Raw genomic sequence first — 20,100 nt, forward strand, 5'->3', positions numbered from 1 at the left:
ATGGTACTAGAGTAATTAAAAACATCGCCTTTGCAAGTCGCATTCTGTCACCTGCTGAACGCAATTATTCTGTTACAGAACTTGAAACATTATGTGTTGTATAGGCATTTACGAGATTTAGGCATTTTCTTTATGGAAGACATACGACCGTTTACACAGATCATAGAGCTATACAGATTTTACTTTCAGTTAAATTTACACATGACAGGTTAAGCAGATGGAAACTTTATTCACAGGAATTTAATTTTACAATTCTTCACATTCCCGGTACACAAAATATTTTAGCAGATGCACTATCCCGTTCTCTCAGCAACAATCAGTAAGACATCGCAACCAACTTCTGCCAAGAAAGTTTTAGCGTCATATATATTCAACAAGTTGAATTCGAAAATTTTATTTTGTCATCATTACGAGACATAGCACAAGGGCAGAGCAAAGACAACGTGTGGAAAGAAATTAAACACCTTTGGCAAGATAGGAATAATGTTACCATCAGTAACCATTACACTGTACGCAATAACATTCTGTTTCGCCGCTCTCACCATGACAGCAACAATTGCTTACTATGCATTCCTGACGAGCTTGTTAACAAATTAATTTGGTATACTCATTTAAGTTACGCATATTACGGAGCCAGAAAATGTCTTCTTATACTGAGACAGAACTGTTATTTTGCGAATATGGAGAAACGTATTCGACGAGTTTTAGTGTCATGTAAAATCTGCCAGAAAGCTGAATCAGACACGACTTCACATATTCCTCCGTTACATCCCATTGTACCCGTTAAATTGAGACACATGGCCGCTGTAGACATTTTTGGTCCGATTCCCAGATCTAATAGAGGTTTTTGTTACATCTTTGTCGCTGATGAACTCACTTCGAAATTTGTTACCTTCACTCCGTTACGCAAAGCTACTGCTAAAACTATTTCGAATGCATTTGTAAAAGATTTTTTATTTCATGTAGGGCATGTATTGAAAGTAATTTCCGACAATGGACCACAGTTTCGATCTGCTATATGGACACGTATGTTACGAGCAAGAAACATTTCTCCGATCTATATATCCAGGTACCACGCTTCTTCGAATCCTTGTGAACGACTAATGAAAGAAATTGGTAAACTATGTAGAATATACTGCCATAAAAAACATACTGATTGGGATACACACATGCTCTCATTCTAGGATGTAGTTAACTCCATACCAAATGAATCTACTATGCTATCTCCGACTGTTATATTGAAAAATGTTGAACCACCTAACAAAAATAAGAATTAGTATCCTTTCCTACATCTCGTCGACTACGCCACCATGAAATAATTGAGATTGTGCTCAACAACATCAAACGTGCCGCAGAGTGCCGGAGAAGACAGCAAAAACAGGTTTGTACACGCCGTGACTTTCACATAGGACAGAAGATATTAGTACGCACGCATTATTTATCCAACAGAGGAAAGAGTAGATGCAGTAAATTTGAGCTTCTATACGCAGGTCCATATAGAATACGAAGCATTCCTCACCCTAATGTAGTGCACGTCGAAACTTTGAGAACCAGAAAAAGCAAGGGCAATCACCATGTCTCCAATATTAAACCCTTTATTGAATGAACATACTTTATGATTTACCACACTGTAATGCCATTTCCAGATATTTATATGACCACTTACTGATGATGATTTTTTTGTTTTGTTTTTGGCAAGTGCTCAGCAAGGTAAGGTTAGCAGGTCGCTTTTCTTGTCATTATATATCAGACCGTGCACATTTTCCATTTTTTGTGTATTTATGATCGTTTTCCTATCGTAAGTAGAATTTTTCTCTGTATGCACTATGAAATCTTTAAGATGTAACAAACAAGTTGACTTTGACATTTTGCCTTATGATATCTCAATATCTTGACTATTCTACATTTTTTTTCTACTACATTATGATACTGTGTGTACATTTTTTGCACTTGAAAACTGTCTATGTTTTTGACCTAATACGTTTTCTGTCATGCTATGCTGTATGCTTAATTATATCACTAGAAACAAGTTTTCATTTAATGAGTATGTGATTTAAATGCAAGATATTAATCCTTATTCATCATTTTCAGAAAGCAATGACGTGTAAAAGAAGTAAATTAAACAACCACAGTGGTTTACTATGAAATGGAAGTATAACCATCGGAATGAACGAAAGAAAATGCAATAACTTGTCATGAAGAGTAAATGGATCAGAATTAACAAGCATTAACCAGAATATACTACACACATCGTATGGTAGCAGTCTTGACTAATTATTTTTCTTTCAGAATACGAGGCGATTGATGCAGGCTGTCAGACAGAACTACACATGTTAATTTTAGTGATGAAATATGCTAGAAATAAGAAACTCTATACTATGGATAGTTGTATGAAGTAAATGGTAATATGAATATGAATAATGAAGTGTCTATTTTTTGCAGATGATAATAAATGATGATGAATAGTTGTATGAAGAATATGGTAATATGAATAATGAAGTTTTTCTTTGCAGATGATGATAATGATGAAGTTATTATAATATGAATAATGAAGTTTTGCCTTGCAGATGAGAATAATGATGAAGTTTATATATTTACTATTAGTTAAGAGATGCTATGTAGTTATTTAAGTATTTATTACAGTTCCTTTTGACAGTATGTCTTATGTCGCATAGTATAATGACTGAATGTTTTTGGGAAAGATAACTTGAGTACATACATATTAAGTACACGCTTCATTACCTGTTAATTCGAAGTTTACTACTTTTCAGCATAATATACATTTTTTCTTTCAGGGCAATAATCCATTTTGTATTTTTTCCAGGAGAAGCTTTTCATGATATTAATATGCTATAAGCATTTAATTATTAAATCTGTTCCAGTACTTGTATTTTCTTTACCCAGTTGTGTATCATTCATGAATGTGATCACATATACTCTACTTGTTTCATAACCTTGCTACAGCTTACTCATGACGAATGATGTTATTAATCCTTATTTCCAGCAATAAGTCAAAAGTATATATTTTCATGCCTCAGCAATTATCGATCCCAACGCAATGCATTGCTAGCACAAGAAAAAATATTACCTGTCCCAGCTATTACCAGTATATAACTAAATAATGCCACCAGTTTAAGATATATTTCTAGTTCTAAATATAATACAAATTTCTCTGTTGTATTGAATCCATTATATCTATGTATTATTGGCCTACAGACCTTGAGTAATAGTTACAGTGTGTTGCATTTTAAATATGTCCTATGTCACTTGAATCATGAGTTCTGAGTAATACTGAATGATGACTTATGCATAAATGCTATGCCAATAATTAGCTCCTGTTTTGAATGATGACTTGTGAATAATACTGAATAATGTTTTGTAAAACTATATGAATACTTTGTAACTGGCCAATGAGTGCCAATAATTACTGCAATCAGATGAGTTATGAATAGTGTTTTTTAATACTCAATACTTGCTACATGTTTAGTAACTGACCAATGAATTCCACTGTTTACTGTAATATGACGACTTATGCATAAATGCTATGCCATTAATTAACTCTTGCTTTGAATTATGACTTCTGAATAATGCATGATAAAATGCTTTGTAAGTGGCCAATGAGTGCTAATAATTACTGTATATAGATGACTTGTGAATAATGTTTTGTAATACTCCATACATAGTACAGAAATGTTTAGTAACTAACCAATGAGTGCCAATAATTATTCAAATCGGTTGATACACTAATGTAATTCTCAATGATGACTAGCATAAGACTTAATGTCCTTCACCATCTGACCTAATTACCAGCAGTTACTGCAATATCCGTATGTCCTGTCCATCCTCATGATCATGGAGCACTATATTTGGTTTTTGCACTAATTCTACGTTGATGTAAGAGTATGGATTCTACAAGAATGTGGTGTTGACGTACCAAGCTGTCCACCACCTTGCACGATGGAGATGTTATTATGGTCCTACTGTTTGGTTACTGCAATATCCGTATGTCCTGTCCATCCTCATGATCATGGAGCACTATATTTGGTTTTTGCACTAATTCTACGTTGATGTAAGAGTATGGATTCTACAAGAATGTGGTGTTGACGTACCAAGCTGTCCACCACCTTGCACGATGGAGATGTTATTATGGTCCTACTGTTTGGTGTACCTAATGTACTACCAAAATGATAACATTGAATATTAATACAACATTTCAGTGTCTTGGCTACACTGATAAATACTTCAGGGAAGAGAACTTCAGATTGTCTCACTTGGTGTTGTGCTTCTGTAGAAAGATATGAACTTTCAGTGCAGCTACGTGCAACCTACTGTGCTACAACTACGATGCAATCCTTCCCATTCCTTTCCCAGTTCTTGTAAAACAATGCGAAAGACTTATACAGTGCGTTTAAATTCTTGTAAAATGATAAAGACATATACAGTGCGTGTGCACTTCATTTCATTTGTTAATAAGATCAGTTGCCCTAAATATGCTAAAGACTTCTACAGTGCGTGTGCACTTTATTTCACTCCTTCATATGTCTAATTCATGTAAAAATACTAAAGACTTTTACAGTGCGTGTGCACTTTATGTAATTTGTTAATATATTTTGTACTCAGTGCATGTGCACTTTATTTCACTCCTTCATATGTCTAATTCATGTAAAAATGCTAAAGACTTTTACAGTGCGTGTGCACTTCATTTCATTTGTTAATATGATTAGTTGTCCCAAATATGCTAAAGACTTTTATAATGTGTGTGCACTTTATGTCATTTGTTAATATATTTTGTACTCACTGCGTATACATTTTGTCATGTTCTGAACTCAGTGCTTGTGCACTCTATTTCATTTTTTATTTTGTTCCGCACTTATCAATAATGTATATATTCTGTGACTGTAGACTTAGTTAACTAAATAGATTATAGAAAATTTTTTTGTTCATGGCAAGTCCAATTTACTCACCATTGCTGCCAAATTTTTGCCCCCCAGTGGAGCGTTATGTAAGAGGTCCATGATTAAGAAATTTGTTGCTAGCGCACTCGAGCAGATGTAATTTCGATGGATTGCTCACGCGCTGCCTGCGATATGTAAGGTATAAGAGAATCTGAGACCAAAGAGCAGTGTCGACTGCAGTAGGAACTGTGTAGTAGTAGCAGTAAGTTGTTGCTAGCGAGCAGTCTGGTGTATCGTGTTGGCTGGGCCGGTCGTGGTGGAGCGATGGCGGAGCCTGAGCGATATAATGTAAGGTAAAAGTGGCCTCGCGCGTATGTAGTATTGTTATAACAAGTCCCAAGTAAATGTTTAAAAAAATCTCTTAATAATAATCTTTCTCATAAAAAGTAATTTTTGACAATCATTCATTTCAATTTAAAGAATTTACTAATTTCTCCAATCCTTGGTCATCCCGATTATTGCAAAGAAAAACCAGTTGTTCCTTTCATACATGACAAATCTATCGGCCAGCATTGCACTGGGCTGTGCCACAAAAATTTATTGTAAGAGCAGATATATATGCGTTATCCGGTGACTTCATTGAAGTAAGAATTTTCTCTTTTTTATTCAGAATGACCTTTCAGGACCATGACGCAGCACTGCTGACGTCCAAAATTCACCAGTTTAAATTCACAATCATTATTGAAAGGTTATAAGTGAGCGACAATGTTTTTATTCGGAGACTAGTCACATTTTATTATTGATAGGTTACGCAATTTGTTCTTTGGGAGGTTACACTTTTTGTGAATATTATTCATATTATTTTTTATTTTGTGGGGATTCATATTATTTTTTATTTTGTGGGGAGGTTACACTGTCCAGAATGTTCTTCAAACCAAACGTGAACAATTGTGGCCCGGTGACATGGCGCATTGTTATCCATAAAAATTCCATCATTGTTTGGGAAAATGAAGTCCGTGAATGGCTGCAAATGGTTTCCACGCAGCCGAGCATAAGAGAGGACCCAGGTCATTCCATATAAACATGGCCCACACCATTATGGACCCACCACCAGTTTGCACATTGCCTTGTTGACAACTTGGGTCCATGGCTTCGTGGTGTCTGCGCAACACTAGAACCTTACTGTCAGCTCTTATTAAGTGAAATTTGGACTCATCTCACCACGCCACGATTTTCCAGTCGTCTAGGGTTCAATCGATATGGTCACGAGCCCAGGAGAGCCGCTGCAGGCGATGTCGTGCTGTTAGCAAAGCCACTCTCGTCGGTCATCTGCTGCCATAGCCCATTAATGCCAAGTTCCGCTGCACTGTCCTAATGGTTACAGTTTTCAGACATCCCACATTGATTTCTACGCTGCTTTTCTGTTAGCACTGACAACTCCACGCAAACGCCGCTGCTCTCGGTCGTTACGTGAAGGCCGTCGGGAGCTGCATTGTCAGTGGTGAGGGGTAATGCCTGAAATTAGGTATTCTCGTCACACTCTTGACGCCTTGACGATTTCCGAAATGGGAGTCATATGCGTCTTGCTTCAACTATTACCCCGCGTTCAGTGGCCATGATGACGTCGGAAATCTTTACACATGGACAGCTCTAGCACAAATTACAGGTCCGCCAATGCACTGCCCTTTGATTTGTTGCGTATGCGATAATATCGCCATCTGTATAAGTGCTTCGCTATCACATGATTTTGGTCATCTCAGTGTATGTTGTCTAGATCACGACAATCCACTCTTAGCCGCATTCCTGCCACATGTATTCTTCTCAACTGCGGACGGCAGGGGCCTTCAGTAGCAACGCATTGTTGGAGTGAACAATCAGAGGCGCACAACAGGATTCTTGTATATCTTCTCCCAGACCACATCACTTTGTGATAGTTACTAATAATCTGTAACTGTACCTCCTTTCATGTATTTTGATTTGTATTCGTAGCAGCCATAACTGAAACTTGATATGGGGAACGCTAGAAGTGCTACAATGGGATATCTAAGCTTTTTTCCTAGTAAACCACTAAATGTGTTACTTCTAACAACTTGAGGTAAGCTGGAAGTACCAGAGAAGCCTCCTTCTACTTCACACTACCTCTACAAGGTTTATCAGTGAGTAAGTTACTTTGTTCGGGGTACGAGGAATGCTGAATGTGCCGAGTATGTCCGACCGCTGTGGTAAACCTTTTATAAATCTGTTTCTCGCTCGCTTTTCCCCGAGAACGACCATTAGCACATTTTACTTCATTTCAGTTATTTTCGATGAGAATCTTTTGTGTCCACTACTTTATGATGAAAAGAAAAGACAAGATTACAAACATAAAGAAAAATACTGAACTAAGAAATTAAGAAAAGCTGTAAGTAACAAAGATAGGGACAGCTGTTGCTCAGAAACCAACACCACCACGTGATGAAAGTTGAAAATATTTTAATTTAAAGACGAATTGCATAGCATAACGAAATAAAACAAAATATTGTTTAATTTTGGAGTTCACAGACTACATTATCTTCTCATGGTAGGAAATATTCCTCGCCTTCCAATGACCAACAAATAAAGTACTGAAAGAAAGGTAGATCCAGTTAGCCATGGCCAGTTTTCGTGAAGGGAAATTTTATTTCTCGTTGTGTCTGTGATGTCAATACGGTCTTCTTTGTTACTGCTTAGAAATAAGTGAGACCATGCTTTCCACCTCCAGTGAGTTCTTACAAACGAAGCATGGCACATACACCTTAAAATGAATTTTCATTTCTTTTTTTTTAAATTCTAGACTTATTATAGTTTTGCAACACATTTTCAGTCAGACGTTACAAATGATATGAAACTGCCAAATTTGCATTTCTTCAAATAAATTGATTTGTAATGCGAATCTGGCATGGTTACTCGTGTTTTCCTCCATTTCGCGCTTTAAGAGTGTCCCATTTCTAGTCTACAAATAATCAGCATTATTCTTAATACTAAATAAATGTACATAAACAAGAGAAATACGTGTGATATCAAACATTCAGTCTTTCTGAAAGATATGAACAGCAGCGTTACACCAAAAGACACATGACATTGACTATATGTTGGTGGTAATATGCGCAATGCGCTATGCTCACACAGTAAGGTATTCCTCCTCTCTGTGTGCAGCAGATATGTTAATATGAAAATTTCGGCCTCTTTTTATCGTAGGACTCACGCTTGATGTCTTACAACTTTTCGGAGACCCCCTGTATAATTTGTATTAATGTGAGCAATCTAATCTCAGTGTTTGTGCATGTATTCCGTACTAACCTCGTGTATGTAGTGTGACACTCAAATGCCTCTTCTCACTGTCACTATCTCTCTCTTCCTCATTGTTATTATCATATACTCTGTCTCTCATTATGGATGGCTCTCACCCACTTCCATTTTCTCTTTTTCTTTCCATTCACCCCCCCCCCCCCCTCTCTTTCCCCCGCTTTCGCACTGCCTCTATCACTCTTTTCCTAGTACAGTTCTGTCAATGTCAACTATGTTCCTCTGCAATTGCGTCCCTTTCTCTCTCTTACACTGCCATTGTCTCCTTTGCTCATTCTATAACACAACCACTGTCTACTGTCTTCCAATATTTATTACTTTTCTGTCTCTTTGCCAATGCCACTGGTTTGTTCTCCCTCAGCATAAAAAGACGCCAATATGTTCGCATCCCAAACTTTTGGGAACATTTTTGAAGGTGCTGAGGAAGGGAGAATGAGGCATCTGGTACGCCGCTTTTCAGCCAGTCTTTTAAATAAACATTAACAAATTCGCAGTTTTTGTGCTCGATAGGAGCATTTTCCCGCTGGTTCCCTTCTTTTCCCTGCTGCAGTAGGGTGTATAACTCATTTGAAAGAAATGTATTGGTCAGTAAAATCTAGGTAGTTTACTTATGTGAAACTGAAATAACGCAAAACTAGGTGTACCCGTCAGACAGAATTTTATATGTATAAAAGATTTGCGTGTGCTTCAGTACTGCAACATGGTGATCCCAAATGATAATAGAGATACTTTACGGTATATTTCTCCGAACTATGTCACTTCATAAACTACGTTTTCACGTCACACGTGATTTTACGTGCGTATATTACGTCTACAGGTAGAGTAACTTCGAACCTCTGTATCTCCGAAATGGATAAAGATATGAAGAAAATTTTCAGCGCTTTCCGAGATCGGGATCTTAGGAATACAGTGCAAAAATTACAGCCATTTTCTGTGAGTAGCCCTCTTGGAATCGGCTTTTTGGTTGTGGTATCCAAGAAACAAGTACTGTAGTGTTTATCGATAATGGATAAAGGGTTTTGAATACGGGAAGATGGCTCTTCTAGATAAATGCGTAGAGAATATACCGCAAAAATGTGAGCAATTTCCTGCCTTTATTTATAATTTAGATTTCGCCACTAATCGGATTTTACGCGTGACAGTAGGGTAACTTTAAACCTCTGTATCTGGGAAACGGATAAAGATATCAAGAAAGTTTTCAAAGTTGTTCGAGATCGGGATCTTAGGAATATATCGTAAGAATTTCAGACATTAAAAATGCATAGCCGTCTTGGAATCCTCAGCTGGTTTTTGGTTTGCTGGTGAGAGCGAAAATATAGTAAAAACCCTTTTTTTGTTTTCAGAGGAACCGCTCATGAACTAATGGTGCCTCTAGAAATCCCACAAAGCCTGTCTTAGTCCACATCAAATGCAAAAACAACCAACGGATTTTCTCCATTTGCCTAAGCGTTGGAAGTGTGTGATATTCATACTTCGATCCTGTAATGTGGATACAAATTCTAAGGTGATTCTTCTGTTGTGTATACAAATGGTCCTTAGCCCAAGGAGTGGACGAGCAGTTCTAGGCGCTACAGTCTGGAACCGCGCGACCGCTACGATCGTAGGTTCGAATCCTTCCTCGGGCATGGATATGTGTTATGTCCTTAGGTTAGTTAGGTTTAAGTAGTTCTAAGTTCTAGGGCACTGATGATCTGAGAAGTTAAGTCCCATAGTGCTCAGAGCCATTTGAACCTAGCCCAAGGGATATCCCTAACACTTGAACCTACGTTTTGTCACAATTAGAACTCGAGGTATGAGCACCGGAAAATCCAGTTTTTATGCACCACGTTTTGGAACATATTAGGTAAGCGTGGTGTCGAATGTACACCGACGGCGGTACCAAAGAGAATGCGCTGTCTCCATGCTGGCACCGAGCACTCAGCAGCTCTCATCTTTGTCAGTCCTGCAATGCAGCCAACACATAACGTCGGCGTGGAGCAGTAATTCTCCAGCACAATGGAACTAAGGCTAGCCGCTATATTGTCGGAAGGCTGGTGCTGAGGGCTGGCGCACTCACTCGAGTAGTCAGAGCCCCAAAACTTCCTTTGGATTCACGCAACAGGAAGACGAACCATGGGTCACAGGCTGCAATGCTTTAGCTTACATGTTAGATAACACGTTCTTTCAGGGCCGCAGCCTAGAGGCCTGCACCACAATACTTTGACTAGAATAAATCTTTTTTTTAACTTTTTGGAAATTTTTAAGACTAAACAATGGAAAAGCGGCTAGGAACAAAAGCCCGTTGTCCAATAAGAGCAGATTTCGAAACTGCCCTTCTGAGAATGACAATGCTATCAATGTCAATGAATTTGTACCCAACGACAGGCAAGCCAGAAGACCAGAATATGTTTCTTTCCTGGTGGAAGTTACGGCAGAATTGCGTTCCAAGTCTTGGTCCGCTGGCGCACAAGATTTTAGCCATTCTCGCTACTAGTTATTTCGAGAAATTAGCTCAGGAGATCACACGAAGTGTGAATAGTTATCGGCGGGTTCGCGTTCAAACTATGTGTAAAACCACACGCGCAGGGGGATAAGCATCTACTCAGTGCAGAACTGAAGCATGTATAACGTCTGGAAACGGTTTATGTGTGACTTCACTGACTGCTGGCTTATGAGGACTATCGTCCGCTTGTGACCCTCGCACGTCACAGCATACTTGAGCGCGATGCGAAGCCAATATTGTCGGGTGGCTAGCGGCCGGCGGAAGAGCCCTCGTCACTGTTGACAGTGACGCTGTTTACGCAGTTCCACAACTCTCTGCACAACGTGAACGGCGACTACACCTGCGCAGTGTACCAGCTAATTCTGATTCGGATGAAAGTGCTCCGCCATAGTAATCGTCTGGTGTGCCAAGTCTGTCAGCTCGCAACAGACCAACGGCGAATCACAGATATGTCGCCGGCCAGAGTGGACGAGCGGTTCTAGGCGCTACAGCAGGGCTTCACAACATACGTGCTCGCGGAGCAAGCTGTGAGCAGCAAGGCGCGAGCACGGAGCAGCGCGAGCACTCTACCCCCACTACCGGACCAGAGCGGAGAGTGGGGAGAGTCACGTTGGGTACACAACAGCTGCCGCCAGTCGATGTAAATCCGCGGCCACCTGCAGGGATATCACTCACGAATTATTACTGCGACAAATCAAAGAAATAAAGGTGTACACGTGCCACATAATTTTATAAGCTTAGTGTATGCCTCTACCATCTGTAGACACTGAAACTAAAGAATTCCTCGACAATCCTATATTTTCAACACTTTCTTCAACACTACTTAAAATATCACCTCCGGTTGTAGTGTTATTCATGGCTACTACATCGAGGAGCTCCTCCCTCACCTGAAGATCTCTATTAACACTTCTAATAAATATGGCAAGCTGCGCTGTTCCAGTGATATCAACACTTTCGTCCAGAGCTAGAGAATACGCCATAAAATCTTTACAGATATTTGCAAGCTGGCTCTGGACGTTGTCTACCATGTCCTGTATGCGACGCATAATGGTCATGTTAGATAATGGCACAATCCGAAACTGTTCAACTTGAGATGGACACAAATGTTCCGCTGCAACTACCAAACATTCTTTTATTAAATCGCCATCAGTTAAGGGGCGGAGGGATTTTGCTAAAAGCAAGGCAATTTTGTAACCCACTCTGAGAGCTGCCTCAGTTGATTTTTCTTCATCGTCCAGATCTTCTTCGGATAGCTTCCTTTTAAGTTTAATAACTTCCTGTGCACGATCTGGTCAATCACATTTTCCACGTCCGTTGTCTTTCGCGTGGTACGACATATAATGTCGCTGCAAATTAAATTTCGTAAAAGAATTCAGCGTTTTGTGACATACTAAACATTTTGCAACACCATCTTTTTCAGTAAACAGATACAATTCCTCCCAATGGGGGTTGAACTGCGAAAGCATGGTTGGGGTTACACAACGGTGACTTCACATGATTCTTAACCAGCGAAGTGACTGTTAAGAGCTGATCGTAGTACTTTAAACGTTACACAGTCGCCGCGAATTCAATAGGCACGCTGCGGCCCTATTCAAACGTGCGCGCGCATTTCCCCTCCCTCCCCTGCCTCCCGACTCCGCGACCTTGCACCTGCTCGCGAGCACGTGCCTGAGCAGACGCGAGTACTCGCGCTCAAAACCGGCCAGTTGTTAAGCCCTGCGCTACAGTCTGGAACCGCGCGACCGCTACGGTCGCAGGCTCGAATCCTGCCTCGGGCATGGATGTGTGTGATGTCCTTAGGTTAGTTAGGTTTAAGTAGTTCTAAGTTCTAGGGGACTGATGACCTCAGAAGTTAAGTCCCATATTGCTCAGAGCCATTAGAACCATTAAAACAGATACGTCCACGCAGTGAAAAAATGCTAACGTAACATCTTTCTCCAGTATTAGTAAACTGCTCTAAATATGTTGCACAATTCTCGTGACTTGCATATACGCGAGCATCCAAGGAAGGAGCGGTCGGGAGGTCGCGATCTCCCTCCCCAAAAACTTTTACTGAAAGTGTTTATACACTGAAGATCCAAAAGATTATGACCACCTAGTTAATTGTGAGTTCATTCAGGTTTGGAACTCAATACAGCAGTGTGCGTTGCATGGATTCGAACACTGCTTAATAGGTTTCACGAGGCACGTGGCACCACATGTCTACGCACAGGTCCCGCAGTTCCCGTAAATTATGTACTGGTGGTTTATGGACGCGGTGCTGGAACCCGATAGCGTCCCGGGTGTGCCCCATCGGATTCTTATCAGGTAGATTTCATAACCAAGACATCAGCTTGAGTTCACTACCATGTTACTCAAACCTCTGTAGCAAGATTTTGGCCTTCTGACACGAACATTTAGCCAACGGCCTTGCCGCAGTGGTAACACCGGCTCCCGTCAGATCACCAAAGTTAAGCTCTGTCGGGCTGGGCTAGCAGTTGGATGGGTGACCATCCGGTCTGCCGAGCACTGTTGGCAAGCGGGGTGCACTCAGCCCTTGTGAGGCAAACTGAGGAGCTACTTCATTGAGAAGTAGCGGCTCCGGTCTCGGAAACTGACATACGGCCGGGAGAGCGGTGTGCTAACCACATGCCCCTCCATGTCCGCATCCAGTGATTCCTGTGGACTGATGACACGGCGGCCCTTCGGTACCTTTGGGCCTTCATGGCCTGTGCGGGAGGAGATTAGTCTTTTTCTTTTCTTTTAGTTTAGACACGAACATTTATTCTGTTGGAAGATGCCATCACCGTTGGGGAAGACATCAAGAATGAAAGGATATAGCTGGTCCGCAATAATGTTCACGCAATCCACAGATTCCATTATTCCATTGTGCCTTAGACTACTACCACCACAGGTCCCATGGAAGCCCTGTGGCCTGGGGTCAGCATTATGCTGTTTTCCTGTCGCACGTTTCGAGTAGCCATTCGCCTGGATGACGACGTATCCGAACACGATCATCGACCTGATCAAACACGAAACATCAAACCAGGCAGCACGTTTCCACTGGCCCACAGGCCAATTTCAACGATACCGTGCGCGTAATCGTAGTTGACGATGTCGTTGAGCCAACATGGGAAAACGTAGGAGAAGTCTACAGCGGAGCACGACGTTCAACACTGCACCGAACGGTGTTCTCCGAAACACTTGTGCCTGCATGAGCATCATACTTTGTCTTCAGATCTGCCACAGGTCCCCGCCTATCCTACTGTACAGAGCGAGTAAGCCTCTGAACACGTTAAACGATGAGACTTGGACGTCCAACACCTTGTCGCCTACTCGTGAATTCATTGTCTTTCAACCACTTTCAATAAATGCTCACGACATTCACAACAGCACTCGAACAGCTGACCAGGTTCTACGCTTCTGAGTTGCTCATCCCCAGGCTCAAGGCCATATCAGTCTGATCTTCGACAAAGCCGCTTATGTCATGAGATTTCCCCATTTGCGGTGATCCCTTATTCGTCTCTGCTCCCCTTGTACATTTTCCTTACTGCGTCACGTGCACCTCACCCAAGCCCACGAGAAAGACAGGTCGTGGCGCGTAAGTGACAGCACGTGACACTGCATGTCTTACGTGTGCCAGCAGCCGTCTCCGGCGGGGAGCCAGTAATAATAATTCTTGACTGACCGTTTAAATGCATGTAAGCTGTCGATACCCCCTTACTCCACCTCAGGTACACTATGTCGGCGAGTGTTGTGCAAACACTGTCTGCACGTACGCGTACACCATAATTACTCTACCACGCAAACGTTTGGGACTGCACTCGTCTCGTGTTAGACATTCCCGGGGCGCCGAACCGCACCATCACCCTGGGTTCGGTGTGGGGCGGCGGTGGGGTTCAAATGGCTCTGAGCACTATGGGACTTAACTTCTGAGGTCATCAGTCCCTTAGAACTACTTAAACCTAACTAACCTGAGGACATCACACACATCCATGCCCGAGGCAGGATTCGAACCTGCGACCGTAGCGGTCTCGTGGTTCCAGACTATAGCGCCTAGAACCGCTCGGCCACTCCGGCCGGCGGCGGTGGGGTGAGTGGACTTCTGTAGCCTGTTGTGGGGTTGTGAACCACTGAGGGCTACGGCGGGGACGAAGCCTCTCCGTCGTTTCTAGGTCCCCAGTTCAATACAATACAAGCTATCGATACCACACGAGAAATTTAAGACCTTTGGTGGGTATCTTTTCAACTACATGTTGATTTCCCGTGGGCGCTGCATGGAGCCGAGCGTTCGCGACGTGTGGCGGATAAGCCGACTAGTGTGACGTCACATCTCGTTGGCACTGAGCTCATACACAGGTGACATTCATTCTCGCAGTGGAAAGTACTCATAATGTTTTGGCTAATAACTGTACGTTTACCACATTCATTTTGGTGTTCTGTCAATACTTCGCACTGACGGTGGAGTAATACACTAAGGTGAGAAAGTCATGGGATACCTCCAAATAACGTCTCGGACCTCCTTTTGGCCGGTTAGTGCAGCAACTCGACATGGCAAGGACTCAACAAATCGTTGGAAGTCTCCTGCAAAAATATTAAGCCATACTGTCTCAATCACCGTCCATAATTGTGAAAAAGTTGCCGGCACAGGATGTTGTGAACGAACTGACATCTCGAATATGTCCCATAAATATTCGATGGGGTTCATGTCGGGCGATCTGGTTGGCCAAATAATTCGCTCGAAGTGTCAAGAATGTTTTTCAAACCAGTCGCGAACGATTGTCACCCTGTGACATGACATCGTTGTTTGGGAACATGGAGTCCATGAATGGCTGCAAATGGTCTCCAAGTAGCCGAACATAACCATTTCCAATCAATGATCGTTTCAGTTGGACCAGAGGACGCAGTGTATTCCATGTAAATACGGACGACACCATTATGGAGCCACCACCAGCTTGCACTGTACCTTGTTGACAATTTGGGTCCATGGTTTCGTGAGGTCTAAGCCGCACTCGAACCCTACCGCCGGCCGGAGTGGCCGAGCGGTTCTAAACGCATCAGTCAGAAAACGGGCGACCGCTACGGACGCAGGTTCGAATCCTGCCTCGGGCATGGATGTGTGTGATGTCTTTAGGTTGGTTAGGTTTAAGTAGTTCTAAGTTCTAGGGGACTGCTGACCTCAGATGTTAAGTCCCGTAGTGCTCAGAGCCATTTGAACCATTTTTTCGAACCCTACCATCAGCTCTTACCAGTTGAAATCAGTACCCATCTGACCACGCCGCAGTTTACCAGCCGTCTAAGCTCCAAAGGTGTGGTCACGAGTCCAGTAGAGGCGCTGCAGTCGATGTCCCACTCTTAGCAAAGTCACTCGCGTCGGTCGTCTGCTGCCATAGTTCATTAACGCCAAATTTCGCTGCACTGTCCTAACGAACACGTTCGCCGTACGTCCCTTATTGATTTCTGCGGTTATTTCACGCAGTGTTGCTTGCCTGTTAACTCTGACAACTCTACGCAAACTCGGCTGCTCTCGGTCGTTAAGTGAAGGCCGTCGGCCACTGAGTTGTCCGTGGTGAGAGATAATGTTTGAAATGTGGCATTTCGGCACTCTCTTGACACTATGGATCTCGGGTATTGAATTCCCTAAAGATTTCTGAAATGGAATGTCCCATACGTCTAGATCCAACTATCATTCCGAGTTCACAGTCTGTTAATTCCCGTTGTGCGGCCATTATCACATCGGAAACCTTTTCACGTGAATTACCTGAGTACAAATGACAGCTCCGCCAATGCACTGCCCTTTTATACCTTGTGTATGCGATACTACCGCCATCTGCATAGGTCCATATCGTTCAAATGGTTCAAATGGCTCTGAGCACTATGCGACTTAACTTCTGAGGTCATCAGTCGCCTAGAAATTAGAACTAATTAAACCTAACTAACCTAAGGACATCACATACATCCATGCCCGAGGCAGGATTCGAACCTGTGACCGTAGCGGTCGCTCGGTTCCAGACTGCAGCGCCTAGAACAGCACGGCCACTCCGGCATGCATATGTCACTTCGGTGTAAACTCCCAGCGCTTGCAGGGGACAGCTGGTGTCTTTGGTTTAATCCAGCAGGTTTCTTATTGTGTTGTTGCTTCGATACAGCGATTTTATGACCACCCGATGAAAAATTTTACCCAAACGGTCAGTTACATTTTTCGCAAATGGTAGCAGAGTGGTGCTTGGTTGTTCCACCCACCCGACTTTGTCACTCTGTTTCTTTGTCAACTCGCTGTATCTCTTAGTTATAATGTTAGCACTCATTCATCAGTTCCGATCTGACATTTTCTGCATTATACAATCAGTGAGTCAGTGTTTTTAATAACAAATTCTATTGCTGTAAATGTTGGTCGGAAACAGCGTGTGCGTATAGAGGATGAAGTCTAACTCCAGCCTCAAAATTTCGGAGGCGGGGGAAGAAAATCCGTTGTGGTCGGATGGCGTACTACACCGAGCTCAGCTTATTGTATCGTTTTTCTGCACCAACAGCTGCTGTTCTTCCCACTCACACGAGACCTTCTGCCACCACCGAGTCAACGAGGACAGTACTTTCTTGTGCCAATATCGCTTCTGCATCAGGAGATTACGCGAGTTATGGTGATGATACGTGCTAATTTCTCTGAAGACATGCTAGCGGCAGTGTCATTTCAGGAACTGTTATACTAGTTAAGTGTGTGACACAGCTGGTCGGTAGGTAACGGCTTAGGTCAAGTACAGAAGTTATGAGATGGGTTTACGGTGGTGTAGAGGACTCTCAAGGGAGAGAATGAATGGAGGTGAGCATCGATTTTTCCGTATAAAAGGGGAAATAAAAGAGGGGAGCCGTTGAGGTAGGTCCTGTTGCAGGAGATATAAAACTTTACTGCTTTTCATTTGCATTTATTTGTTCAGTTAGCACGCATAATGGTAGACGCTTTATACCGTCCTCACACGCAACGTATTTCGCAATGTAAAGCACAACAAACCTTGATTCTCATGTGATTGGTGCACACATAGAAACGAGTTGGTCCTATCATGCACAAAAGTATCCGAACGGCCTGAATTGCTTAAAAGAAGGTGACATTTTTCACTTTTTTACATGTTCACACTAGTTTCAGCCTAACAGGCCACTATCAAGTGATTTTGTGGTTATGCAACAGAAATCTATGCGTTACATGCTGTTGAATTGTCGATGCCTTTAAATATGTGTTTTCTATTCGTTTTGGTTCACGAATGCTTTGTTGTTGTTTGACAGCTCTATTTGCATTAAGACCATATATAGTAATTTTCTTGCATTGTCTCTAATCTCTTATCGGCAAAGTCGTTTGACCATGCAATATGGTTACCACAGATAACCGCTTGAGAACACTGCTCTACATGGCAATGACTCCAGATGTAAATTAATACCACGACACTAAAAATATTAGGGAACACCTTACTAGACGTGAGACAGTTCTTAACACTTTTAAACTCAGATTTATTACAACATTTGTCAGATGTTACCAATCTCATTAGTATCTGAGGCAACGAATGCCCGTAACTCACCCACATTGATGATTCCGTAATCCTTTCCGAAAACTTAATTTATCTGAGAATGAGACAGTTTTCAAGAATATCTGGACTCCCAAAGTTCGATGATAATTCGAAGTATTTTTCTTCTCTAAAAGATGTTACATCACGTTACATTAATACTTGTTCCATAGATCATGAATACTACATTTCGTAAAGATGTGGAACGTGTCAGTTTAGCATAAGTCTTCTTTACGCAACATAATTAATCTAAAAATTCATCTGTTGAGTAGAAGGAGTTGTCATTCAGAAATTCTTTTAATTCGTTTTTGAATGTTGGATGGCTATCTGTCAGACTTTTAATCCCATTTGGCAAATGGCTAAAGATTTTGATGGCAGCATATTTCACCCCCTTCTGTGCCAAAGTCAGATTTAACCAAAAATAGTGAAGATTATCTTTTCTTCTAGTGTTGTAGCTATGCATTTCGCTGTTATTTTTGAACTGGGATAGGTTATTAATAACATATTTCATAAGTGAATATATATATTGCGAAGGTACTGTGAATATCCCGAGCTACTTAAATAAATGACTGTAAGGTGATCTGGGGTGGGGTCCAGCTATTATTCTGATTACAGGCTTTTGTGCAATGAATTATCGCAAAATATCATGCCATATGAATGCAGTGAAACAAAATCACATATTAATCGTCGTTAATGAACTAACCTGTTAGAAAACCGCGGTTAACAGCGTCAAGTGCTCTATGTGCAGGTTCGAATCCTACCTCGGGCATGGATGTGTGTGATGTCCTTAGGTTAGTTAGGTTTAAGTAGTTCTAAGTTCTAGGGGACTGATGACATCAGATGTTAAGTCCCATAGTGCTCAGAGCCATTTGAACGATTTGACTAGTTAACGGGGACAATAGTTCGGGGGTAGGAGTGACGCTCCAGTACAAAGATTTAGTCATGTAATTTGGAGTTCTTATTACTAACTGATTCCATTAGAACTACTGATGGCCTTGGGAGAGCCAGTCATGACAAAACTCTACCATCTGGTGAACAAGATGTATGAGACAGGCGAAATACCCTCAGACTTCAAGAAGAATATAATAATTTCAATCCCAAAGAAAGCAGGTGTTGACAGATGTGAAAATTACAGAACTATCAGTTTAATAAGTCACAGTTGCAAAATACTAACGCGAATTCTTTACAGACGAATGGAAAAACTGGTAGAAGCGGACCTCGGGGAAGATCAGTTTGGATTCCGTAGAAATGTTGGGACACGTGAGGCAATACTGACCCTACGACTTATCTTAGAAGAAAAATTAAGAAAAGGCAAACCTACGTTTCTAGCATTTGTAGACTTAGAGAAAGCTTTTGACAATGTTAACTGGAATACTCTCTTTCAAATTCTGAAGGTGGCAGGGGTAAAATACAGGGAGCGAAAGGCTATTTACAATTTGTACAGAACCCAGATGGCAGTTATAAGAGTCGAGGGGCATGAAAGGGAAGCAGTGGTTGGGAAAGGAGTGAGACAGGGTTGTAGCCTCTCCCCGATGTTATTCAATGTGTATATTGAGCAAGCAGTAAAGGAAACAAAAGAAATATTCGGAGTAGGTATTAAAATTCATGGAGAAGAAGTAAAAACTTTGAGGTTTGCCGATGACATTGTAATTCTATCAGAGACAGCAAAGGACTTGGAAGAGCAGTTGAACGGAATGGACAGTGTCTTGAAAGGAGGATATAAGATGAACATCAACAAAAGCAAAACGAGGATAATGGAATGTAGTCAAATTAAATCGGGTGATGCTGAGGGAATTAGATTAGGAAATGAGACACTTAAAGTAGTAAAGGAGTTTTGCTATTTAGGGAGTAAAATAACTGATGATGG

General features: G+C 41.6%; 1 protein-coding gene and 1 pseudogene across 2 annotated transcripts in view; one reads left to right on the plus strand and one right to left on the minus strand.

Moving 5' to 3' along the window:
• LOC126470293 (uncharacterized) overlaps window positions 1-20,100 on the minus strand; it is a 602,478-nt gene that overhangs the window by 267,201 nt on the left and 315,177 nt on the right. The gene's annotated exons all lie outside the window — the stretch shown is intronic.
• Window positions 13,101-13,218, plus strand: LOC126472201 (5S ribosomal RNA; annotated as a pseudogene).

Source organism: Schistocerca serialis, chromosome 3, assembly GCF_023864345.2.
Source record: "Schistocerca serialis cubense isolate TAMUIC-IGC-003099 chromosome 3, iqSchSeri2.2, whole genome shotgun sequence".
NCBI lineage: Eukaryota > Metazoa > Arthropoda > Insecta > Orthoptera > Acrididae > Schistocerca > Schistocerca serialis.